Raw genomic sequence first — 27,492 nt, 5'->3', positions numbered from 1 at the left:
ATAGCAGAGTCTACCCACTCAATGCCATCTTAGAAGCACAGGATTAATTACGGGACTGCCTCTCCTGGTATGCCCAGCGGAGGACCTTAAGGTCTGTAAATAACAACACTTTAGAGGTCCCAAGTCTCAAGGAGGTTAGATTGGTTTCAACTAGGGCCAGGGCCTTTTCCACAGTGGCTCCGATGTGGTGGAACACTCTGTCACAAGAGACCAGGGCCCTGCCAGTGTGGTGTAGTGGTTAAGAGCGGTAGTCTCGTAATCTGGTGAACCGGGTTCGCGTCTCTGCTCCTCCACATGCAGCTGCTGGGTGACCTTGGGCCAGTCACACTTCTGTGAAGTCTCTCAGCCCCACTCAACTGACAGAGTGTTTGTTGTGGGGGAGGAAGGGAAAGGAGAATGCTAACCGCTTTGAGACTCCTTCGGGTAGTGATAAAGCGGGATATCAAATCCAAACTCTTCTTCTTCTGCGGGATTTGACATCTTTCCGCAGGGCCTGCAAGACGGAGCTGTTCTGCCTGCCCTTCGGCTTAGACTCACTCTGATCCCTTATATGGGATTTGGTATATAAATTTTCCCTTGGCTTTTTTGCTGGCCCATGTATGACTAGCATGGATAACTGGCTCGGGTGAATATCTGATGTTTCCTCCCTGTATGTTCTTGATTTATGGGCTACTACTAAAATGAGGCTGCATTTTAAGCTGTATTTTAAGCCGTATTTTAATTGTTTGTTTGTTTTCTATTATGTTTTATTGTAATTCATATTTGGTGTTAGCTGCCCTGAGCCCGCCCCTGGCCGGGCAGGGTGGGGTATAAATAAAATTTATTATTTTTATTATTATTATTATTATTATTATTATTATTATTATTATTATTATTCCCTAGAAGGGGGTTTGATTTATTTTTATTGAACCCTGTGGTCCACTACAATGCAAAATAGTGGCTCAGGGCAATGCCTCTGAGCCTGTGCTTGCTCCAGTAATTTGTTTCAGAACAGTTCTTTCAGACAAAAACCCACTTCTGGTTTTCCCCAAAGCTTTTCAGTAAACCAAAAATGGGATAATTTTTTGTTGTTGATGACTATGATGATTATATATATATATAGCAGAGACATCACCTTGCCAACAAAGGTCAGTATAGTTAAAGCTATGGTTTTCCCAGTAGTGATGTATGGAAGTGAGAGCTGGGCCATAAAGAAGGCTGATCGCCGAAGAATGGATGTTTTTGAATTATAGGGCTGGAGGAGACTTGAGAGTCCCATGGACTGCAAGAAGATCAAATCTATCCATTCTTAAGGAAATCAGCCCTGAGTGCTCACTGGAAGGACAGAAGCTGAGGCTCCAGTACTTTGGCCACCTCATAAGAAGAGAAGACTCCCTGGAAAAGACCCTGATGTTGGGAAAGATCTAACTACTAACATGAGTTTAACCAAACTGCGGGAGGCAGTGGAAGACAGGAGTGCCTTGTGTGCTCTGGTCCATGGAGTCACGAAGAGTCGGACACGACTAAACAACAACAACATTGTCCAGTAGCACCTTAGAGACCAGCTAAGTTTGTTCTTGGTATAAGCTTTCGTGTGCATGCACTCTTCTTCAGATACACTGAAACTGAAGTCACCAGACCCTTATATATAGAGGGTGGGGTGGAGTTTTTCTCAGGAGGGTAGTAGGAGATGGGTGATTGACTCAATGGGTATGGTAAACCTGTTGACAACTGTTAGCAACTGCAATTAGTCCTAAGGAAAAAGCAAGGGATAGTATGCAGATGATTAGCATATGTAATGAGACAGGAATCCAATATCTCTATTCAGACCAGGTCTCTCCATAGTTTGCAGTTTAGTGATAAATTGTAATTTATCACTTCTCTTTCAAGTCTGTTTCTGAAACTCTTTTGTAGTAAGATAGCTGCTTTGAGATCCTGTATTGAATGTCCTGGGAGATTGAAGTGTTCTCCTTCCAAATAATTGGAAAACAGAAACTCCCGTTGATCTACGCAAATCCTCCCCATCTATATCGCCCCACAAATGATTTCTATGGCAGACTTTCTATGGCAAAGTGAATCAAATGCTTTCCTTGTAAGATGGCATCTGGGAGAAGCAAGTTTTGCAGTCTGCTGAATGTCCTAATGGGGCAATTGACATTTTTGGATCTCAGCAGTAACTCTAGAACTAATATATAAAGAAGAGGTTGCATGTGCATGTTTAAGGAAACACGCAGGTCTTTGTCGGGTTTACAATGATGCCAGATCGACACATTCCGTTTTGACATTAGAAAGTCACCCTAATATTGCTTACATTGGAGTTCATATTTTAAAATGTTTTATGGTGGCTTTTTATTGTAATTTTATACTTCAGAGTTGAAATCCCTCTTGAGAAGGCTTAACTCTAAAGCAGGCATCCCCAAACTTGGCCCTCCAGATGTTTTGGGACTACAACTTCCATCTTCCCTAGCTAACAGGGCCAATGGTCAGGGATGATGGGAACTGTAGTCCCCAAACAGCTGGAGGGCTGAGTTTGGCCATGCCTGCTCTAAAGGGTGGCCTAAAAGATTTTTAAATGAATAAATTCCCGCATTGCAAGCGGCTGGACTAGATCATCCTTGGGGTCCCTTCCAACTCTCCAATTCTATGAAATAAAACAAATTCTTGGCCATCCTTTCATGGTGAAAATTTATTCCAAGTTGTCACAATCACATGGTATTTTTAAAATCCACTGTATTATTTTTTTAAAAAATGTTAATTTCCTATCAATCTCCAAGATATGGTAAAGCTGAGGTCTTCTTATGTGGGATATATACTGAAGAATTCTTCTACCATACAAAAATACCTGCAGATGGCTTTGCACAAATTTATTGTAAATGAACGCGAGACTCAGGCCTAAGATTTACGGTAACCTGATTTAAGCCCTCCTGAAAGATAAGCTTATTCATCTGAAGTACAAAGGAACAAGTCCCAATCTCTATTTACTGTAGATAAACAGGAAATACAGGAGGAGGAGAACATAAACTGGAAAAGACCCAACGGGAATCACAAAGATTTGATGACAGAGGCTTACATTGGGGGGGGGGGGAGGTCAAATGCCTATCTCAAGAGGACTGAGCTCACCATAATCATCATTAGAATTATATTCGCAAAGGCACTCTATATTATCAAATCCTGTTGTGGCTTTATGAGGACCCTTGAAATGTTTGCTCTTCTCCTAAAAGCTCAATCCACAGATTTCCGTAATCAGACAGTATCAAATGGCATAGTGGCTTTGCCCTCCGTAGTAGCGAACAGCTGGGATATTCAAGCAAGGAACAGGCAAATGCAATTTCTTAAGAGATACTTAAGAATTTTAAGGCAATCTTTTTCTCTCTTTTTTGGTCAATAATGCCAATTGCCTAACTAACCTCTACAACAAATCATGGGTTGTTGTTGCTTTGCTGCGAAGTTGTACGTGGCGACTCGAATCACTTGATTCATAGAACGTAAGAGACCATCAATTCCCAATTCCCCGTTAGCAAACTAAAGGGGGAAAACATCCTTCAGTATTAAAGCCTATTTGCAAATGATACTCCATCAACTTCATCACTTAGCTGTGGCTTTAAAATGGCAGCTATATTATCTTGCCCTTTCTGAATTATGCAACTAATTATGCAGTAAGTTTGCTAATGCGGCAAGACGATCATTTCTTGGACACGGAGGCTGAATATTAACATAGCTCCATGTGCAGGGAACCGCTGGCGGGCTGGGGGAGTGGGACTTCTAGCAGAATTGTTGGCATGCTGAGATGCTGCCTTGAAAAAACAGGGCACACCAAACCTGCAAAACTTGAGAGAGCCTCCAGCTCAAACAGATTGAGGTTGAATCCTGACAAGACAGAAGTACTGTTTTGGGGGGACAGGAGGCGGGCAGGTGTGGAGGATTCCCTGGTCCTGAATGGGGCAACTGTGCCCCCGAAGGACCAGGTGTGCAGCCTGGGAGTCATTTTGGACTCACAACTGTCCGTGGAGGCGCAGGTCAAATCTGTGTCCAGGGCAGCTGTTTACCAGATCCATCTGGTACGCTGGCTGAGACCCTATCTGCCTGTGGACTGTCTCGCCAGAGTGGTGCATGCTCTCGTTATCTCCTGCTTGGACTACTGCAATGCGCTCTATGTGGGGCTACCTTGGAAGGTGACCCAGAAACTACAACTAATCCAGAACGTGGCAGCTAGACTGGTGACTGGGAGCGGCCGCAGAGACCACATAACACCAGTCTTGAAAGACCTACATTGGCTCCCAGTATGTTTCCAAGCACAATTCAAAGTGTTGGTGCTGACCTTTAAAGCCCTAAACGGCCTCGGTCCAGTATATCTGAAGGAGCGTCTCCACCCCCATCGTTCTACCTGGACACTGAGGTCCAGCTCCGAGGGCCTTCTGGCAGTTCCCTCACTGCGAGAAGCCAAGTTACAGGGAACCAGGCAGAGGGCCTTCTCGGTAGTGGCGCCTTCCCTGTGGAACGCCTCCCACCAGATGTCAAAGAGAACAACAACTACCAAGCTTTTAGAAGACATCTGAAGGCAGCCCTGTTTAGGGAAGCTTTTAATGTTTGATGTATTATAGTATTTTAATATTTTTTTGGAAGCCGCCCAGAGTGGCTGGGGAAGCCCAGCCGGATGGGCTGGGCGGGGTATAAATAAATTATTATTATTATTATTATTATTATTATTATTATTATTATTATTATTAATGCAGCCCACAAAATGCCCGGTTTTGCTGCCCAGGTAGGAATCCTGAAGTAGAAGTGTTGCCAAACACCTGGCAGGCCAGTCCAATATGTGGCTGCCTTCAGCTTAGACACGCAGAGGTTGTGCAGGCCTTCATACATACAGTGGTACCTCGGGTTACATACGCTTCAGGTTACAGACTCTGCTAACCCAGAAATATAACCTCGGGTTAAAAACTTTGCTTCAGGATGAGAACAGAAATCGCGTGGCGGCAGCGGGAGGCCCCATTAGCTAAAGTGGTGCTTCAGGTTAAGAACAGTTTCAGGTTAAGAACGGACCTCTGGAACGAATTAAGTACTTAACCCGAGGTACCACTGTATTGGGCTTTACCTACACTCCAGCACAAGGAAGATTACAGAGAAATCACAAGGTGCCCATGTGCATTAAAAGGTAAAGGGACCCCTGACCGTTAGGTCCAGTCGTGACCGACTCTGGGGTTGTGGCGCTCATCTCGCTTTATTGGCTGAGGGAGCCAGCGTGCAGCTTCCAGGTCATGTGGCCAGCATGACTAAGCCACTTCTGGCGAACCAGAGCAGCGCACGGAAACACCGTTTACCTTCCTGCTGGAGTGGTACCTATTTATCTACTTGCACTTTGACGTGCTTTTGAACTGCTAGGTTGGCAGGAGCATTAGTGACAGCTCAATGTGTAGTTGTGCTTTGAAGATTTCTTCCCAAAAACCCAAAGAGTTTGCACCTGTCACGGGACTGCCAAGGAACGCCTTTGAGTCGGGGGGGGGGGAGGAGAAGAGTCAGAGCGGGAACAGTCACAAGGAGACAGAGCGGAAGTGACGGAAGGGGAAGAGGGAGAGAGCCAGGAGGCGGGAAGGCTCTCCACAGCTGAAGCAGAGGCCCAGCATCGCATAGGGAGCTCAGGATCAGACGGAAAGCCTATGCCTTTGGCACAGGAAAGGAGAGGGTTAAAGCACAGGGGTCAGAGACGTCCCATGAAGCTCCCACGCCTCTTCTGTTAGAGGAGAAGCAGGAGAAGACCACTCCCCAAATCTGAACCGGACGATTCGGATGCATGATTGTACCGTGCTGCTTGTACATATGTGAAATAAAGAACTGTAATAGGAATGGAATAGCCCAAAAAAGACATTAGATTGTTTTTGTATACCACAACTGCAGCGAGAATTTTATTAGCCTAAAATTGGAAATCACAAGAAATACCAACAGTGGAAGATTGGAGGATGAAGATTTTGGACTTTTTGGAGCTGGCCGACCTGATTGGAAGAATTCGCGATCAGAAAGAGGAGAAATATCAAGAAGATTGGAAGAAATTTAAGGAATATCTAGCTAAATATTATAATAAAAGTGGAAATACTGGCAAGGATTAAATTGGTTTAGGATTAAAGTATGTTGAATTGTATAATACTATGGATTGAGATTATGATGAAAAGAAAGGAAGTTAGTAATTTAAACTCATTAATCATATTAGAAAGTGAATATTGGAAAATTGCTAAAATGAGATTTAATGAAAATCAGTTAGGAAGGATTCGAGGAAGTCACTTAATAATGGAAATTAATTTGGATTCTAATTGGAAGAAATTTTATATGCTTGGTTTTTTTTATATATTTTGTTTTTTGTGTTGTGTTGTATTTGTTATAAACTTGGAAAATTAATATTTTTTTTAAAAAAAAGTAAAATAAAGAACGGTCAATATCTCTCTGAGTGAGCAGAGGGTGCTTATTGCGAAGAGCATACACAAACCATCACAGCACCCCACTGTTGTTTGCATATATGTTAGAAAACAGGTAAATGTTTTAAATGTTCAGCTTTTGTTAGATCACGCCCAGTCTGTTTATAATCCTCAAACAACACAAATGATGTGCCTTGTGAATTGACATAGGGCCATCACAGTTTCTAATCATAAGCGAGTTCTGCTGTCAGAAATATGATGTATTGATTGTGCATAATTAGATTCATGCAATGCCCCAACAACAACTGGAAGACATCACTTGCATTTGTCTGCACACTGATTTGCTGGCATTCCCGCCCCCTCCACCCCAGTAGCTTACTCTATACCTAGCTTTTCCATGATCTACCATCACTTTTAATTGCGCTGCCCTTTCTGGAGGATTTAGTGAAGTGGACGAACACTTCCTAAATATAGGATGGGACCAGAAAGCTCAGAGACCTAAAGATAAGCTGTGATTGAAGGAAATGTTTCGAGGTGAAAGGGGGTGATTTCCTAAATCACTGCTACTGCCCTGTCACTTTTCAATTACTCCAACTTGCCTTCCTGCCCCCGTTATCGGCTGGCAGATGAAAACTCACCCCCCCAAATGCATAAGCTGACATTTCCAATGAATATCTCCACCTAAAGGCACCATCTAACACAAAGCAAATACTAACTACTTGTAGTACTACTTCTGCTACTATTGAGGCAGAATATCACCACCATAGGGACGCGGGTGGCGCTGTGGGTTAAACCACAGAGCCTAGGACTTGCCGATCAGAAGGTCAGCGGTTCGAATCCCCGTGACAGGGTGAGCTCCCATTGCTCGGTCCCTGCTCCTGCCAACCTAGCAGTTCGGAAGCACCTTAAACTGCAAGTAGATAAATATGTACCGCTCTGGTGGGAAGGCAAATGGCGTTTCTGTGCGCTGCTCTGGTTCGCCAGAAGCGGCTTAGCCATGCTGGCCACATGACCCGGAAGCTGTACGCCGGCTCCCTCGGCCAATAAAGCGAGATGAGCGCTGCAACCCCAGAGTCAGTCACGACTGGACCTAATGGTCAGGGGTCCCTTTACCTTTTTATCACCACCATATTATGCCACTGCTGAAATAATTTCACTGGGTGCTCATTAGCTACGTGCCCAGCCAAATGCTGCTTTGTTCCTTTCTTCAGGATAGGAAGATGCAATTCTCTATGTGTCTTCTTAAACTATAGTTTTAAACTTGGTTTTGTATGTGCAATTCTTTTAACTGTTTCACTATATATAACTCTTGTATGTATTTTATTATATTAAATCGCTTCAGGATGCCTCACAGAAAATGAAATATTATTGCTGCTGCTACTAAATGTCTCTCAATATGTTCAAACAAACCCATTTTTGTTGTGGGTTGAGCCTTGCATTCAAGTTATATTAAGTTTTGAGACAAGGCCTAACCTTAAATTGAACCTATGTTTGTTATTTGTTTTGGAAAAGGTTTGCAGCTTCGAAATTAACCCAAAGCAAAAAGCAAAACAAACAAACAAACAAACAAACAAACAAACAAACAGCAGAACACTGTGGGGGTTTTGGTATTGGTTACTGTTTTTAAAATATCCCATTGAGTTTAGAGAACACACATTTGGCAACAAATGGGAACTAATCTCATACAGAAAAAAAGTTTTTTATATCCTGAAGGAACAAACAAGAGTTGGTTTTCCCCCAATGTGTTTGTATAATATCCATATCTATCTATATCCACATCACTGCTAAACACAACCTTATATCTAGATTTCCTCCTCAACCTTTCTAGACACCAGAACTGAAATGTAAGATAAACAGCTGGGATTTCTATATGCACAATTAATTCTTGTGTTGGCTAATATGTCTTCGTAGACTTATCAATTGCATGGCTGGATTAAACACATCATGAGTTGATTTGGTAACAAAGACACTTCATTTATTGTAGTAAGAGAACACAGAAAATTGGTGGAAAACTTTCTTAAAGAATAAGGAAGAAAAGAGACTTGGGCTATTCATTCCCCTTAAATTAATAATGTCAGTATTGGAATACCAATCAATAACAAAGCACCATTATCTTAATAAACCACCCAAGTAGAGGAATAAGTGGTTCAATAACTGGCAGACACTATCTATAATATCCATAGGATGGATGGACAGGGTGTAAATATATTACTATTAGTATTACAACCATAGCTGTCAACGTTTCCCTTTTTTTTAAGGGAAATTCCCTTATTCCAAATAGGATTTTCCCTTAAAAAAGGGGAAAGTTGACAGCTATGATTACAACATGTCCCCCACCAAAGTGCTCCCCTTCCTCTAAGACGCCATACACCCCAAGTGCTGCTAAAATGTATTGTTATATAACGTGTGAAGTCACCAGTACTTTCCAACAAATCAATCTGACTGACTAGAGAAGACAGGTAAATGATAGCAACATATGACTAATCCACCAAGAGGAGACACCACCATACAGCAACTGTTCACCCTTGCTTCTTCAAACAGACTAAAGCAGTATTGCCTCAGATCATCTCATTTTCACCTGGAAAGCTAGGGTACATTTTCCTCACAGTGGGGAATTTTTTTAAAGATGGGGGTGCCCTTTCGAAATCAAAAGATCCCAATGATCTTTATTGTCTTTATCAACGACTTGGATGATGGACTCAAGGGCATCCTGATCAAATTTGCAGATGACACCAAACTGGGAGGGGTGGCTAACACCCCAGAGGACAGGATCACACTTCAAAACGACCTTGACAGATTAGAGAACTGGGCCAAAACAAACAAGATGAACTTTAACAGGGAGAAATGTAAAGTATTGCACTTGGGCAAAAAAAATGAGAGGCACAAATACAAGATGGGTGACACCTGGCTTGAGAGCAGTACATGTGAAAAGGATCTAGGAGTCTTGGTTGACCACAAACTTGTCATGAGCCAACAGTGTGACGCGGCAGCTAAAAAAGCCAATGCAATTCTGGGCTGCATCAATAGGAGTATAGCATCTAGATCAAGGGAAGTAATAGTGCCACTGTATTCTGCTCTGGTCAGACCTCACCTGGAGTACTGTGTCCAGTTCTGGGCACCACAGTTCAAGAAGGACACTGACAAACTGGAACGTGTCCAGAGGAGGGCAACCAAAATGGTCAAAGGCCTGGAAACGATGCCTTCTGAGGAACGGCTAAGGGAGCTGGGCATGTTTAGCCTGGAGAAGAGGAGGTTAAGGGGTGATATGATAGCCATGTTCAAATATATAAAAGGATGTCACATAGAGGAGGGAGAAAGGTTGTTTTCTGCTGCTCCAGAGAAGCGGACACGGAACAATGGATCCAAACTACAAGAAAGAAGATTCCACCTAAACATTAGGAAGAACTTCCTGACAGTAAGAGCTGTTTGACAGTGGAATTTGCTGCCAAGGAGTGTGGTGGAGTCTCCTACTTTGGAGGTCTTTAAGCAGAGGCTTGACAACCATATGTCAGGAGTGCTCTGATGGTGTTTCCTGCTTGGCAGGGGGTTGGACTCGATGGCCCTTGTGGTCTATTCCAACTTTATGATTCTATGATCTTACATGTTTATGTATGAGGCCAAATCTGTTAACAATGCAATTCATGCTCAAGAATTCAGCAACAGGCCAGGGCTTTATAAGGAAAGCCATTATCAGGATTACATCACTGAAACATGAAATCCTGGAGATCTTGAATGTCAACATTTTTATGACTACTACTGTACCAGATATCCTGAATTATAATGAATCCAAGGCAGCTTAATGCTTAATACATCTTTGTGGACATCCCTCGCAGCTACCAAAGATGATTAATTCCCATAAACTGGGTTGGTATTATAGAACGGAAGCAAATCTCAGTCTATATTTGGAATAAACTCCCACACTCAAGGTGGGCGTGACTGCATTTCTCAGGATGTAAATTTACTCTGAAGCAAAAGCATTTAAAAAAAAAATCATACCAAGCAGTGAAAACCAAAAGAGAACGGGTGGAGAGTTGTTTTTAAAGCTCTGTGAGAACGCTTGTTTTTCTTTATGCCTGGAAATACAGTCTGTTCAGGGTGAAGTATTGCCATATGATGGGAAATAACCAAATTATTGAGTGTAGTAATAATAAAAGTAATAATAATACTTAATATTTACTTTTCCTAAATATTTACTTTTCCTAAATTGCTGGTTCCCAGAGTTTTTGATACCTGGAAAGTAGTTTTTTTCTGGATTAAAACTGGAGGCATGCTGCGCTCTCTCTCTCTCTCTCTCTCTCTCTCTCTCTCTCTCACACACACACACACACACCCTCAGCTAACATCGCTTGCAATGTTCTTTGCTCAGTCTGCCAGACAGAACCATACTTTCTGGGCAATGGTGATACTCTGTGACTGCCGGCAGCATTTGAGAATGCTGGCTTCCTCTAGCTAGCTGTTTTCTCTGCCCATTTATTGTCAGGAAAAGGGGATTAATGCTGTGCTAGGCCTCTGAAGCCTGAGCAGATCTGATCCTGGTTTGCAGGCAGTGTTTAAACCACAGTTTTCTAGTTTGGATGTCACAGCACACTGTGGTTTAACAAATCAGAAAGCTTTTACTAAAGCCAGGCTGGGAAAACCCAGCCAGATGGGTGGTGTATTAATAATAATAATAATAATACAGTGGTACCTCTGGATTGATGCTTTTGAATTATGGTGCAGGAGGAGACTCTTGAGAGTCCCATGGACTGCAAGAATTTCAGACTTATCCATTCTGAAGGAAATCAGCCCTGAGTGCTCACTGGAAGTGAAGGGGTGAAGACTGAGAGAGCCAGACGGGAGCCATTTTCTGTTGTACCCTTACCAGGCAAAAGGCCATTTTCTATTCTCTAGAAGAGCTAGCTAAGAGCAAAACTAGGTCTCTGCTATATTTCGCAAGAACAGCAGTTGCATGCTTGTGGTTAGGGGAATTTTGCATGTACTAAGCTATTTCTGAGAAACGAGCCCCTGACTAACACAATAACAGGATGTTGCCCACCACGAAGACCGCAAGACCCCGGAGATGGGCTCTATTTAGAAACCACAGCCCATTCCCAGAAATGTGTGGGCTAGGGGCTAATTTACTGGAAATAGTGAAGAGGTCAAGCAGCTTATAAGCCAACAGCGCCATCTAGTGATTAGTGCAAGCTTGAAACCGAACACGGCAGCCACCAATCTGATTGGTAGAGCTATGATGAATATGCAATGGATGGGGAGGGGTAAGGGGCTGAACTATGCTTAGCAAGAAAGGTATATAAGTAGACCACCCCCTTTGGAGGGTGGGCATTTTCTCATTTTACTGAAATGCACCCTTTTGCTTTTTGTCTGACAAAAACCAAATAAAACTTTTTCTTTAAGAAACTTTGCTGCCTGATCTTTACATTCTTGGTCTGAAAACCGATGTCCCTTTCATTTGGTGCCTAAAGTGACTCGGATCCTAAGGACCTTAAGTCCTGACCAGGAGGCAGCTCCCTTGCCCTCTGGGCAGGGACGGCAGGGGGCCAACAGACCTCCTGCTTCCAAGGCGCCCACCGAACTGTTTCTTCGGAGGAGGACAGAAGGCGACTTGACCCTCTGCTGTCTGCATCCTGGAGGAGAGCAACGGATTAAAGAACCGAGGTTCCTAGGTCTCAGAATCAGCCGGCAGTGGGTGAGTAGATGACAACGGGTCCCGATAGGGTAACCTCCTTATTTAATAATTAAGGAGAAGGGGGGTCCTGATCACACCCCCAGTGTGTCTGGACAAAGGGGGAAGGAGTGTCCCCCTGGCATCCAATCACACTTAGGTATTAAGAAGAGGTAAAAGAGGGTTGGAATTGCTGGGTGGTTAGTTGGATTGTACAACGTCTGGCGAAAGAGGCACTCTTGTGCACGTATGTTACAGGGTGACTGTATGAATGAATGGGGCCGGGATTTAGTCATCCCTTGGCCGCGCGGAAGTAGGATTGTGCATTTCTCTGTCCGGGCGACCGCGACGAGTCACAATCTGCAGCAAAAGGTGTATGTTTGGAAAGAGTGACACCGTCCGGAAAAAGTCTGAATTGATTCTGTGAGTTTGTGAATTTTTGGTGTGGTGACGTTGTAAAGGGCCATACTAAATATGGGTGGGGGTGCATCGACCGGGAATGTTACTCCCCTTCAATGTATGTTGAACAACTTTAAAAAAGGCTTCAGCGGAGACTACGGTGTCACTATGACACCAGAACGCCTAAGAACTCTGTGTGAATTAGACTGGCCAACGCAAGGAACGGAATGGCCGTCCATCGGCACCTTTGACCGGTCCCTGGTCGCCAGTTTATGGGGAAATATCATCAAGGACCAGGGGGGACATCCTGACCAGATCCCCTATATAGACAGTTGGCTGAGTGTGGTAGATAAAAACCCCCCCTGGTTGAAGAAATGCAGGACTGAATATTGCAAAGTCATGGCCCTCAGGGCTGAAGTTAGGGGCACAAAGTCAGGAAAATGTCCCAAGAAACCCATTTACCAGGGACCCGAGGCTGAAGTCTTAGCCCCACCGCCGTATGTTCCACCGACCGTAGTGGCCCCCTTAGGAGAACAGGGACAAGCCCCTCAAGTCCCCAACGCTCCACCATTGTCGCCGCCCCAATATGTTCCAATAGGCGCTGAAGGGGGAAAACCTGCCCCAGGAGAAGACCAGACAGAACCCAGTGATCAGATCCTAGAAGAAATATATCCCCACCTTAAAACCCTGAGGGAAGACATGGCCAAAAGGAGAACCAACACCACCATGTACCGAGACGCTGAAAAAGCTTATCGCCATGGCCGAGCCAAAGCCTTGGGCTCATACATAAAACAATGTAGGGCCGCTGCAGAGGCGAAAGCAGCAGTAATGACCCCCCTTCGCGTGGTTTATGATAGCCCGCCTCCGGCGCCTGCAGCAGGAGCAGCCGACGGCGATAACCCGCCGCCACCGCCGCCCCAAAGAACATTTACCCTTCAATATGTTCCTTTCACCACAACTGATTTGTTTAACTGGAAGACCCACACCCCGCCATTCGCTGAAAAACCCCAGGCAATGTTGGACCTACTGTCCTCTATATTTGCAGCCCATGAGCCCACCTGGCCAGATTGCCAGCAATTACTGAATACCCTTTTTACCTCGGAGGAAAGGAGGAGAATCAATACCCAGGCTTTGGAATATTTGAGGGATCAACAGGTGGATGAACAGGAATGGCCAAATCGGTATCCCCTTGCGGACCCACATTGGGATCCAAATAATGCAGACAGCCGTACCACCCTAACCACCTACCGAGAAATTCTCCTACATGGAGTACGTAGGGCAGCTAAAAAACCCACTGACCTGTCCAAGGTTTCGAGTGTCCTGCAACGGCCAGACGAGAGTCCTGGCGACTTCTTGGAACGCCTGATAGACGCTTACAGAACTTGGACTCCCTTCGACCCCGAAACCCCCGCACATGAGTTGATGGTCAATGCCTCCTTCATAGGACAGTGTGCAAAAGACATTAGAGTAAAAATTCAAAAACAACCCGGGTTCCAAGGCATGACCAGATCCCAACTCATGGCCATCGCCCAGAAGGTCTTTGAGCAGAGGGGGGATGTTGAGAAGAAGGAGAAGAAGCAGTGGATGAAGGAAAAGGCAGCAGTGATAGCCGCGGCAATCGCGCACCGCCCAGGGAACCGGGAGGTCCGCCGCAGTCAGTCAGAGCCCCGCAGCCGAGGGGGAGGGAAAAATCAAGGCTTAGGAAGAAACCAGTGTGCGATATGCAAACAAGAAGGCCACTGGAAAGCCGAGTGCCCCCAAAACCAGCCAGGAAGGATGGGAGGAGGCCGAGGACGGGAACGCCGGGGCAGGATAGTGGAAGGAAGATACGCCAGAGGACCAGACCGGACAGACCTTGTGGGTCTGGCAGCCATGGGCGACTATGAAGACTAGGATGGACCGGGTTCCTCCCTTGTAGGCACACAGTCAGCCTTCTCAGGTTCCCAATCGGAACCCATGGTCAAAATCAAATTAGGGAACCGACTTATCAATTTTATGATCGATACTGGTGCCCAATACTCAGTCTTGACTACTCCCCTTCAACGTGAAAGCCAGAGAACAGTGAACATAGTGGGGGCCACTGGCAATTATTCAAGGAAACCGTTCCTACAACCTTTGGACTGTCAGATCGGGGGCCGTCACCTGACCCATCAATTCTTGTACATACCTGAGTGCCCAGTGCCCTTGTTAGGAAGAGACGTCCTCTCCAAACTACAGGCTCAAATTACCTTCACCCCCAAGGGACCCGAGTTGAAATTGCCCCCACAGGCAAGTGGCATAATGTCAGTTACAGTGCCCAGAGAACATTCATGGCGATTTCTAGCAGCATTGGCCGCCGAGCCCCAGCCAGTCTCTGCGAATGATCATATCCCGAAAAACCTTAAAGCGCCACCTGGCGTCTGGGCTGAAGACAATCCTCCGGGATTAGCCATCAATATACCACCTATCATAGTCAGATTAAAGCCTTTTGCAACGCCAGTATCTGTAAGACAGTATCCCTTGCCACGCCAGGCAGTGGAAGGAATAAAGAAACATTTAGACCGTTTACTTCAGTATGGGTTACTCAAACCTTGCCAATCTGAATGGAACACCCCTCTACTGCCAGTTAAAAAGCCTCACACCAATGACTACCGTCCAGCACAGGACTTAAGGGTCGTCAACCAAGCCACAGAGACCCTACACCCCAACGTGCCAAACCCATATACCTTACTAAGCCTCATCCCACCGGAAGCCACCTTCTTCACCGTTCTGGACCTTAAAGACGCCTTTTTCTGTTGCCGCCTGGCCCCTCAAAGCCAACCCCTTTTCGCCTTCCAGTGGGAGGATCCAGTGACCGGGACAAAAGGGCAACTCACTTGGACGAGGCTTCCCCAAGGCTTTAAGAACTCCCCTACTCTTTTTGGCACAGCATTGGCAAAAGACCTGGCACGGTACAATTCCGTGCCTGGCCACAAGGTGGTGCTCCAGTACGTTGATGACATCATTCTTGCGGCAGTGGACTATGAGACTTGTAGGGAGGGCACCGAAGAATTGCTCCACCTGTTGTGGGAGGCGGGATACAAGGTTTCCCGAAAGAAAGCTCAATTATGTCAGGAAGAAGTGAAGTATTTAGGTTTTAATGTGTCGCACCAGCAGAGGGCACTGCGCCCTGAGAGAAAGGAAGCCATCTGTTGCATGAAGGAACCCACTACCAGAAAACAGTTGAGGGGTTTCCTAGGAGCAGCAGGCTTTTGCAGAATCTGGATCCCAGCCTTCAGTATTTTAGCCAAACCCCTCAATGAAAGTACTAGAGGAGGAGAAAGAGATCCCTTTGAATGGGGACCGGCCCAACAAGAAGCCTTTGAGACTATTAAACGATGCCTCATGGCCGCACCAGCCCTGGGTTTGCCAAATCCCGGGAAAGCATTCCAATTGTATGTGCATGAACAAAACGGCGTAGCCGCTGGGGTCCTGACTCAGAAGCTAGGCAGTTGGAATCGGCCCGTCGCCTACCTCTCCAAACAATTAGACCCCACAGCGAAAGGATGGCCACCCTGTATGCGGGCTGTGGCCGCCACCGCCACCATAGTAGAAGAAGCAGGCAAGTTCACGTTCGGCCAAGAAATGCATGTGAATGTGCCCCACTCCGTTCTTACCCTTATGGAATTTAAGGGAAACTATTGGATGACCAACCCTCGCATGGCCAAGTACCAAGGCCTGCTGTGTGAGAACCCCAGAATACATCTACGAGTTGTCAATACCCTCAATCCAGCTACTCTACTACCCTTGCCTGACACAGATACTATAGAACACCACGATTGTCTCCAAGTGATGGATGAGGTCTATTCCAGTAGACCAGACCTGAAGGATGAGCCGCTGAAGAATCCAGACGTTGTATACTACACAGATGGTAGCAGTTTCGTCCTGGACGGCGTCCGGAAAGCCGGGTATGCTGTAGTGACCAATGAGGAAGTTGTGGAAGCAGAACCTCTGTCCCCCGGCACCTCTGCCCAAAAGGCCGAATTGATTGGACTGACCAGGGCCCTGCAATTGGCAGCTGGATGTAAGGCTAACATCTACACAGATTCCAAGTACGCCTTCTTAACCCTGCATGCGCATGGAGCCCTCTGGAAGGAGCGGGGCTTGATCGGAGCCCACGGGAAAGCCCTGAAATACGGTCCAGAAGTTGAGACCCTACTGGAAGCGGTATGGGGTCCCGAAAAGATTGCCGTGATGCACTGCAAGGGCCACGGGAGAGGCAGGGACACGGTCACTAGGGGCAACCGGAAAGCAGACAGTGCGGCTCGGGAAGCAGCTCTGAAACCTCCACCAGCACTCAATGCAGCCCTCATCCCAGAATTCACTCCAGACGACGTGGAACCACGCTACACACCTGAAGAAAAGCAGTGGGCATGCCAGGAAGGAGCGACACTCCAGGAAGGATGGTTCCGTCTACCTGACAACCGTGTGTTTGTGCCCCAACATCTGGCTACCGTGATTGTGAAGAACTACCACGAGTCCACCCATCTAGGGGGTCCAGCTGCCAGGGCGCACCTTGGGAGACTTTTCTATATCACTAACCTTGCTCAATTAGTTGCTGCTATATCCCAGAGGTGTGTCCTGTGCGCCAAGAACACCCCCAGACAAGGCCACCTCCCTCCTCCGGGAGTACAACACGTTGGCTTTACCCCTATGGAAAGCCTGATTGTGGACTTCACTGAACTACCATCCGCAAGGGGCATCAAATACCTGCTTGTGTTTGTCTGCACCCTGACGGGCTGGACAGAGGCCTACCCCACTAGAACAGAAAAAGCTCGTGAGGTGACCAAGAAACTATTGAATGAACTCATACCCCGCTTTGGCCTCCCCAGAAGTATTGGCAGCGACAATGGGCCGGCCTTCATTGATAAGGTTGTGCAAGAAGTATGCAAAGCGCTGCAGATTAGATGGAGGCTCCACACAGCGTACCGACCCCAGAGCTCAGGGAAAACCGAACGCATGAATCGCACCTTGAAGACCCATTTGGCCAAGCTGACACAAGAGACAGGACTATGCTGGATAGATGTCCTGCCCCTTGCTTTGTTCCGGGTCCGGAATGCTCCAACCAAGAGACTGAGACTATCACCCTTTGAACTTTTGTATGGCAGGCCACCCCCTTTCGTCAGAGACATCCCCGCCAGTTTGGGCCGGGTGGGAGACCATATTACCCAGGAACAAGTGCAATCCTTGTCCCGTGTGTTTGCTTCCCTTTCCAGGTACACCCTCGAGCGCACACCCTGCAGTCTCGCTGAGCCGGTCCACCAGTTCCAGCCAGGGGACTCCGTGTGGTTGAAAGAGTGGAAGCGCGACCCTCTCATCCCGAAGTGGCGAGGCCCGTACACCGTCCTCCTCTCCACTCCTACCGCGGTGAAAGTAGCCGAGGTGACTCCCTGGATCCATCACACACGTCTGAAGAAGTCTGAGGGTGTCTGGACTTGCAAAAGCAACCCTGCTGACCCTCTGAAATTGACTCTCTCCAAGAACCCTTGTGTCTGACGCCACCGGAAGCGCGTTAGGCCACGGGCAACGGTTCCTGCGACGGATCATCACCTTGCGTCTGACGCCACCGGAAGTGCGTTAGGCCACGGGCAACGTGTTCCTGCGACTGATCATCACAAAGACTTTCACAGAGACTTTCCCCTTTCTCTATTCTGTGCCTACCGTTTTGTTCTATGTCCTATCGTCCTGACCCCACCGAGCCATACCAACCCTTCTGGCCTGCTGACCTCTGCTACGAGTGGTTCGTCCTACCGGTGGTAAGGGACGGCGTCCTTGTCGGCTATTGGGAGCGGGGGCCTCACAGGGCAGCGGCAGTGAGGCATCCCACTTACCCTCTGTGGCTCCTTGTCCACGACACGTCCCAACGCACGTGGGTATTGCTCCTACGCGAAGTCGAGGAAACGGTCGAACTCTATCGAGTTTTCGCCCGCTCCTGTTTTGGAGGGGAGATATCCCACTGCCTAAGGGGGGGGAGAGCACTGGACCGGGGAGGTGGAGCACAGTACCAACCCCATTTGGCATACCACGCCCAGACCCTGACCCGGGTGTTGAAGGAATATTGGCTCAGGTGTTGAATGGGAGGGAGCTTGACCCCGGGGCGTATTGAGATTGCTGAACAAGTACCCGTAAATCCCGCAGCCCCACCTGCGGTTGTTGTGGTGGCTCGAACCTCCCAAAATCCCAGAGTAAGACCTGAACTAATAGGCTTGGTGACCCCACACCCAATACCTGTGGATGTGGCAGGATATTCTTGTGGCTGCATAAGGGTTGCCACCCCAGGGTTTCAGCCTCCCTTCGCCCTGGTTAGAGGCCACGTGGGCGACAACCACCCAATAGGACCAGCAGGCCGGCAGACAGTACTCCTAGCTTCAGAAGAATCCAGACCCTGGTATAGGCCCTGGAACGTTAGGGGTCCTGAACTAGCGGAGCTCCTGGACGTTGCATATCGCCAGGCCCAGGAAGGACGCTACCGCTGGTATCTTGGCAACTAGGTATAGAAATCTCACCGCATGCAGAGACGCCCTTCCCCGTTAGAACCCTATCACGAGGACTGGTCAGCACAGCAGTGTTACAAGTGGTTTGCCCGGCCAGTAACCCGAAGCAGCTTCTTTTTGCAGGAAGGAGCGTTCAGGTGTGGCCACTATACATTTACCCTGCGCCAACACACCGTTCTTCCCTTGTGGCTGGTCTACAGAGCTTCAGAGGCTCAGGAGTGGGCTCTTAGGCCCTTCGGCCTCATCCGGGGAGTGGGCCCCGTTTTCGAAACTTACAGGGTCTACCGCCACCCCCGCAGTTCCCAAGGCCTAGCAGTGTTCCACTTCCGGACAGACACCTTTCCCTGGGAAGAGTGGGAACGCTACGTGTGTGCACGCTGTTCACGCCGTAGCACGGCCAGAAGTTAGAAGCCCCATGCCCTGGCCTTGGTGGGCCACCCTCCTTTTTGCTTGCGGCATTGCCATTTTTGTAGGATTCCTGTGTTGGTGGTACAGTCCCCTGTTCTGCGGTACTGAACAAGATGAGGAATCAGGTCACCCTCTGGCTCCTATGGGTCCTCACCTCGCAAATGGCCACGGGGTGGAAGGACAATACCTTCCTAAACATGACAACGGCGGTAGCCAAGAGCCTGAATAGGTCAGAATGTTGGGTATGCGTGCACGTCCCCATGCATCTGGGACAGGGGATCCCCATAACGGGAGTACCTTTCTCTATGAATGCAACTTCTTTTCTACGTCTGCTGATAGTTGGGCCCCCATGGCTGAACGAGTCCTACAGGGTTCCCCAACATCACATTTGGAGACTTGACAGGGTCCTAGAGGGGGGCCCGTGCATCCACAGGAGTATACCACCCGTGGACAGTGCTTTTTGGAAAGCCTACTACAGGAACCAGATTCCCCCTGACTATTGGTGGCAGCCAGACATTCCAGACGAGGTTTTTGTGGGCAATCACTCAGGGTGTACTTACGTACACAATGTGACTCGCGCTGAACAGACCTCACAACCCTGGTACCCCTCCACCTGGCCCCTTGCGACGCCGGGGTGGAGAAAGGGATGGTTCTGGCTTTGCGATCACACAGCTTACAAGACATTACCTCGTAATTGGTATGGGACCTGCACCTTAGGAACCTTGGCCCCAGGGCTCACACTCCATGACACCTTCCCGGGAGTGGCACGCCCCCGCTACCGCAGGGCAGACAACCCCCTGGTGGTCAGAAACACCGGCTTTCACTCCTTTATGAGAGCGTTTTTCCCTGGCCTTGGAGTTTATGAGGTAGAACGAGCACTGGTCAATATTTCAGCCTCACTGGAGATCTTTGCGGCCTCCACCGCAGATGCCTTAACCTCCCTGCAGGAAGAGGTAGCACAACTGGCCCTAGTAGCTAACTCCACGGCTGATGCCCTTATGGCCCTTCAGCTGGAAATCAGGCAGATGGCCGCTACCACCTTACAGAACAGGATTGCTTTGGACTACCTACTGGCCAGCCAGGGAGGGGTTTGTGCCTTTCTGAACTCCTCCTGCTGCGTATACATTAACCGAGACCAACGCGTGTTGACAGATATTTGGCGCATTAGGGAGTTAGCATCCATATACAACCAAAGTAAACGTGTGGAGAATGATGTTGAGCGCATTAAGAAGCAAGCTGACTTGTTCCACAAGATTAGTCAAGATGGTACAGGTCTTCCCAGTATTTGGAATTGGCTTACCTCTTGGCTCCCAGGGTGGTCATGGTTAAAAGAGATTTTACTTGTGGTTCTGGTTTTCTTTCTTATTGTAATCGCTTTATCATGCTTTGTGCCTTGTCTTATTCAGATTGTACGCCAAATGGTGAGCCGCTCAGTTAATGCAGCAACACGCACACAGGTTCTGGCTCTCTACGATTTTGCATCTATTGGTCCATCAACCGAAGATGAGGAACCTTGACCTGGGTTCTGCATCTTCGGGATGGAAAGGGGGGAATGAAGGGGTGAAGACTGAGAGAGCCAGACGGGAGCCATTTTCTGTTGTACCCTTACCAGGCAAAAGGCCATTTTCTATTCTCTAGAAGAGCTAGCTAAGAGCAAAACTAGGTCTCTGCTATATTTCGCAAGAACAGCAGTTGCATGCTTGTGGTTAGGGGAATTTTGCATGTACTAAGCTATTTCTGAGAAACGAGCCCCTGACTAACACAATAACAGGATGTTGCCCACCACGAAGACCGCAAGACCCCGGAGATGGGCTCTATTTAGAAACCACAGCCCATTCCCAGAAATGTGTGGGCTAGGGGCTAATTTACTGGAAATAGTGAAGAGGTCAAGCAGCTTATAAGCCAACAGCGCCATCTAGTGATTAGTGCAAGCTTGAAACCGAACACGGCAGCCACCAATCTGATTGGTAGAGCTATGATGAATATGCAATGGATGGGGAGGGGTAAGGGGCTGAACTATGCTTAGCAAGAAAGGTATATAAGTAGACCACCCCCTTTGGAGGGTGGGCATTTTCTCATTTTACTGAAATGCACCCTTTTGCTTTTTGTCTGACAAAAACCAAATAAAACTTTTTCTTTAAGAAACTTTGCTGCCTGATCTTTACATTCTTGGTCTGAAAACCGATGTCCCTTTCAGAAGGACAGATCCTGAAGCTGAGACTCCAATACTTTGGCCACCTCATGGGAAGAGAAGACTCCCTGGAAAAGACCCTGATGTTGGGAAAGATGGAGGGCACAAGGAGAAGGGGACGGCAGAGGACGAGATGGTTGGACGGTGTTCTTGAAGCTACAAACATGAGTCTGACCAAACTGCGGGAGGCAGTGGAAGACAGGAGTGCCTGGCGTGCTCTGGTCCATGGGGTCACGAAGAGTTGGACACGACTAAACAACAACACCACCTCTGGATGCGAACGGGATCCGTTCCAGAGCCCCGTTCGCATCCTGAGCAGAATGCAACCCGTGCCACGATTCGCCATTTCTGCGCATGTGCGTGACGTTATTTTGAGCGTCTGTGCATGCGTGAGCGGTGGAACCCGGTGGTAACCCATTCCGTTACTTCCGGGTCACTGCAGAGCGCAACCCGAAAATGCTCAACCTGAAGCTACTTTAACCCGAGGTATGACTGTAATAATAAGAATGTGAGAGGAGGAGGGAAGGGGAGAAGAGTGTTTTCTGGAGGTGATAAATTATAATCCCACTGGTGTAGCAGAAAATAATAGTCTACCAGTATCTCAACAACAGGATTTTGGAACAAACCACATAGTTCCTGGAGAATGAAAGCATCATCCCGCCGTTGGGCAGAGAAGTGATGCAGGAAAAAAAGTACAAAATTAAATGTACTGCTTAGCATTTCAAACAAATACAGGGAGACGCAATATAGTCCAAATGAAGCCCAGTGAGGTTAGACATTGTGCAGAGGTTTATTTAATGTACACAGAGCAGCTGTGCGAATGTGCGTTTTGCGGAAAACATGTAACTTCTCCTAGGCCTCATAATAAAGTACTCTCAATGCAGGGCAGATATACAAGGCCTCCTCACCCCAGCGCCCAACCCGCTTTCCACTAAAGGCCATTACAAATGGTTTGCGTTCTTGGAAAAATGCTCTGAGAACACCAATCAACTTTTAAATCAAAAACAGCTTGCTTTCTGATAGGGGCAGCAAAACTGGTCGATTTATTCCATAAAACTTTATGTACACAGCAGCAGCATCCATGAACTTAATGATCATAATATAGAGTCTACAGGGTAATTTTTATTGCAATTTATAGCAAGATTACACATACTCCACAGTTTTTCAGGCTTTATTGAGATTTTATGGGACTGTGCGGTTTAAGCAGTTAACTGTGTGCTCTTGTGAGATGGGAGAAGGTGGGGTTAGCTCCTATACATGCGTTGCTAATCTACCATAGGCTATTAATTACTCTGTCCAATCAAAGTCATTATTTATAGTAATTTCACGAGCAAAATAATTTGCCAGGGGCATGCAGGATTAATAGAGGCTATGGACATCTGCAGAAACCTACCTACGTATAACTCAGATACACATCTATGAGGATGGTGTGATGTTGTTTTTCCACAGCAAAAACGTTAGACCTTTTTCATTTTAAATTGAACACTGTAGAACTCACACCCCATTTACAGGAAATCGAATTCTCAAGAGTGTTAAGACCTAAATCACATCAAGTATCTAATATATAACTGATTCACCATCCAACATAAAACAAAGCCGGGGGAAAGAAAAGCAATTACAGATTTGAACAACAGCAGGACATAGCTTTTTCTGAGCCCAGGTTTCTAGACAAGACACTTCTACATATCTAAAAGTGACCTTGACTCCTCCATTCTTGCACCCAACCAAACTATCATTAACTTCATCCCACAAAGCTGGACCTTAAATCACACTTTCCTCAGCAGTCCACCTTTCTAAACATTCTATGACATCACACCATTTCAGCCAATAGGTGCTAAAGGCTTCACTGTTGCTACAACACCCCTTAATGAAACGTAACACTGATTTTTAAAAAAATCAAAAAAATCTACTGTAAATATCGTTAAAAGAGCTGCCTCTTTATATACTGCTAGGGACAACAAAGTATGTTATGTTCTGCTTGCATCTCAGGTCTTTATTCTGGGTGGGGACATCTATCTTCTCTACAGGGCTAGATTTAGGTTTGATGAGGCCCTAAGCTACTGAAGGTAATGGGGCCCTTTATATGTCCAGCTGTCCTTTGTCAACAACAAATTGTCACTGTTTTTTGTGTTGAATATATGCTATATGGTAATTTATGGACCTAATAGGTATCTAAAGCCATTTGCACATAACAAAATATGTATTTTATCAAAGTAATCGTTGAACTGAAATACAATTAAGAAGAAGTATATTAATAGTGAAATACAATTAAGAAGAAGCATATTAATGGTGAAATAATTATTAAGCTCTAACTGAAAATGATTTTTTATTCATAACAAACTAACAGGCGGGCCCATTAATTACATCATAGGAGCCTACACAACACAAAATAAGTAGAAAATAAGTGACATTCACGGAGACTTCCGGGTTAGCGCGATTGACTAATGGCGGACTCCCTCTGAGCTCCGGAGGGAATCGGCTCCACAGGATCGGGTCTTGCCGCTGCAGCAACGCGGGGACCCTTAAAAATCACAGGCGGGGAAGCCTGTGAACCTGGTGACTTGGCGGGCACCATTTGCGCCCCCCGACCCGTGAAGGAGCCTTTTTAAAGGCTTCGGAACAGGAGACGTGGTGAGCGGCGCGGTGCTGTGAGTCGACTGCTTCTCCTGCGGAGTGAAGCCGCATGCCATGGTCGGAGAGCGCTGACTTCTTCTTGTGAACAATTGGACTCTAAAGCAGCAACCCGTGAGTAGTACGGAAATTGGATTTTTAAAGGAAAAATTCACCCTGCTTTACAAAGCTCGTGACTATTTGGTTTCCCCCTGTGAATAAACAGGCTAACTATCAAAAAGTGTTTTCCTAGAATGATTTCTTATTTCTGTTTTGCAAAAGCAAGGCCATGCAGCCAGGAGGAATCTCACATACAGAACCAGACAAGGGAATGGTGAAAAGAAATTTTTGTGGCGTCTCTTCTGCTCAGACAATACAGCAATAAGGAAAAAAATGTCACCCTGAAAAAAAAATCTGGCCCAGATAAAACCGTATATGAACATGCTGATTTTATGGAGCACTGGTTTGCTGGATAAAGTCTCTCACCTGCCATCTTCCCTGAGGTGTAGCCCTCCTAATTTCAAGTAGGATCTAAATAGCGGAATGGTGTAGGCAAGGCCAGTCACACAGGTCTTTCTCACCAGAGCATCTTTGTCCTTTGGTCCTTTATGTAACTATTCTCTTTAATTAGCTAAAGAAATCTCCTTAAAATCCATTTCTTCTGAAATCAAATGCAATTCAAGTTGCAGATGGAACAGTATCAAGCTGTACTAGCTTAGGATCACTTGGCTGATAATAAATTAATAAACGCGTTTCTGTGTGCTGCTCTGGTTCACCAGAAGCGGCTTAGTAATGCTGGCCACATGACCCGGAAGCTGTACGCCAGCTCCCTCGGCCAATAAAGCCAGATGAGCGCCGCAACCCCAGAGTCGGTCACGACTGGACCTAATGGTCAGGGATCCCTTTACCTTTATGTCTAATAAACTGTTTTGTTATCACATCCTTAAAGCTCGCTAAGACCAGAGCCAAATCCAGCGTGAGATTTTCCTCTTAGTTCGAGCAGATGTTTGGTGCAACCAGCACGCAGAATACTAGCTGGGTTCCACTGCTATATGAAGCATTTCTCTATGCCGCAGCGTGAACACAACCGTCATCCCTATCCAAACCTGGAGGGCTATTGCTAACTCTCAATCCTTGAGCTTGCACATGGTGCTGGATATAGTGGGAATTGTAGTGCAAGCCTGCAAAACTCCTGACCAGACACATTGAATGCAACCCTCCAAGTCACATATAGTGTTGCACTAAGGGCTTGATAAATCTCCCAGTTTTGCAGCTGCCAGGGATTCAAAAAAAAAAAAGGGGGGGGGAGTTGTTGTCAATAAGCCAGCAGTTCACAATACATGGCTAGGAGAATGTGTTTGTCTATCATGGGTGGTCCTCTATCACAGGTGGGGATGGCCACCAAAGTGAAAAGCTTAAAAGGAGGATTAGGCAAATTCCTGGAAGGGTGAGGCGATGAATGGCCACAAGCCACAATGGCTCTGTTCTACCTCCCCTGTCAGAGGGAGTGTATATGCATCTGAATATCAGTTACAGGGAATCTTCTGGTCTTGCTTGTGCGTTTCCCATGGGAAAATCTGGTTGGCCACTATGAGAATAAGGTGTTGGAATGGCTGGATTGATCCGGCAAGGGTCTTCTTATGTTCTAAAGCAGGGGCATCCAACTTCCAAGGGTCTGAAATCTACTCACAGTATTAAAAAAAACTGGCAGTGATCTACCCATTGTCAGAGTTGTTGAGCTTTTTTAGGAAGTTGTTGAGCTTTGGGGGGGGGGCATTTTGGTGGGGTCCAAAGATCAACCAGGGACATCCCACGATGGACCAGTAGATTGCAATCAACCTGTTGAGAGGTTAGGCTGGCCTCAACTAGAGCCAGGGCCTTCTCGGCTGCGGCTCCAACCTGGTGGAATGCTCTGTCACAAGAGACTAGGGCCCTGCGGGACCTGACATCTTTCCGCAGGGCCTGCAAGACAGAGTTGTTCCGCCAGGCCTTTGGTCAGGGCGCAGCCTGACCCCCTCCTCTGGCAACCTGCACAAAATCTTGCTTAATCGGTTGCCATCAATTTGATTTTAACTAATTTTATAATGAAATATTTTTAGAATGTATGATTATTTGATTGTTTATTTGATTGTTGTTAGCCGCCCTGAGCCCGGCTTCGGCTGGGGAGGGCGGGATATAAATAAAATTTATTATTATTATTATTATTATTGGACAGCCCTGTTCTAGAGCATCCAGAGGCGCAACAATGCCTGGCCCGCTGACTCCATCATTGCCAGCATCACATTCTTAAAGCTCCAGGAGGCTTCGTTTGGTGAGAATTGAATATACACTTCCAGAGTTAACACTGGAATACGCTAGAGGGCTCTGAAAAGATTGCGTCTCCGACATTTTATACTTGTCTACCCATGTACTGTCTGAAACAAAAAGGGCACATTGGTTGCCAGATGTGAAATAGATTGGGTATCATTTCCAGCTCTCCTACCCCACTATTGACTCTATATTACTGGTGACTTCCTCAGGGAGGGAGGAAAGCATAAGATGACTGGCTGTGACATCTTCCATTTCACGAACAAATTGGGACTATTCACACACACACACACACACACACAGACACACACACACACATGCACCCTACTTGTATGAATAGAGGAGCGGGGAAGAAGATCACTGCCACTGACATTTGCAGGACACGGCGAAAGTTGTTGAAGTTTTTTGGTTTACTTGCCAAACTTCTGCCTCCCGATAACGTTTGAGAAAATCCAGACATATGGAAGCCCAAACTAATCCCACCCCCAACATCCACAAGCCACCAACTCTTTACCGCCCGTGTCCACATATTTGGTGCAACATCAGAAAGAGGAGCTTATATATGGTACAGCTGTACACATGTAGTAGGCAGTCTGATCAGGAAGCCTGTATTATCCAGATTAATAATCTGGTGGCCAGCCTATGTCCCTTTCTGGCATTCTGCTAAATACACAGACACTGAGGGAGCAATCCTGTGGCATGATCTGCTGGGATGAGTGGGGTTAGGATCCAGCAGATCTTTGGTTGAGCTGGATGGTTCCCAGCGTAATGGTAGAATTTAATTTGGAGTCTCCCCACTACTGTATTTTAATATTTGGTTGGAAGCCACCCAGAGTGGCTGGGGAAGCCCAGCCAGATGGGTGGGGTATAAATAATAAATTATTATTATTATTATTATTATTATTATTATTATTATTATTATTAATAGCAGTTGTCCTGTAGACCATGCTAGCCCTCTTGGCTTAATATGTGATATTTTCCCATGCTTCTCCAGTTAACAAGTGTTTGTCTCCAGTC

General features: G+C 46.6%; 1 protein-coding gene across 3 annotated transcripts in view; it reads right to left on the bottom strand.

Annotated features, from left to right (window-relative positions):
* Window positions 1-27,492, bottom strand: part of KLF12 (KLF transcription factor 12) — a 243,577-nt gene that overhangs the window by 72,126 nt on the left and 143,959 nt on the right. The gene's annotated exons all lie outside the window — the stretch shown is intronic.

This window comes from Podarcis vaucheri (genome assembly GCF_965113315.1).
Source record: "Podarcis vaucheri genome assembly, chromosome: 4".
NCBI lineage: Eukaryota > Metazoa > Chordata > Lepidosauria > Squamata > Lacertidae > Podarcis > Podarcis vaucheri.
The sequence above is the reverse complement of the archived record's forward strand: the minus strand, read 5'-3'. Positions and strand labels throughout refer to the sequence as shown.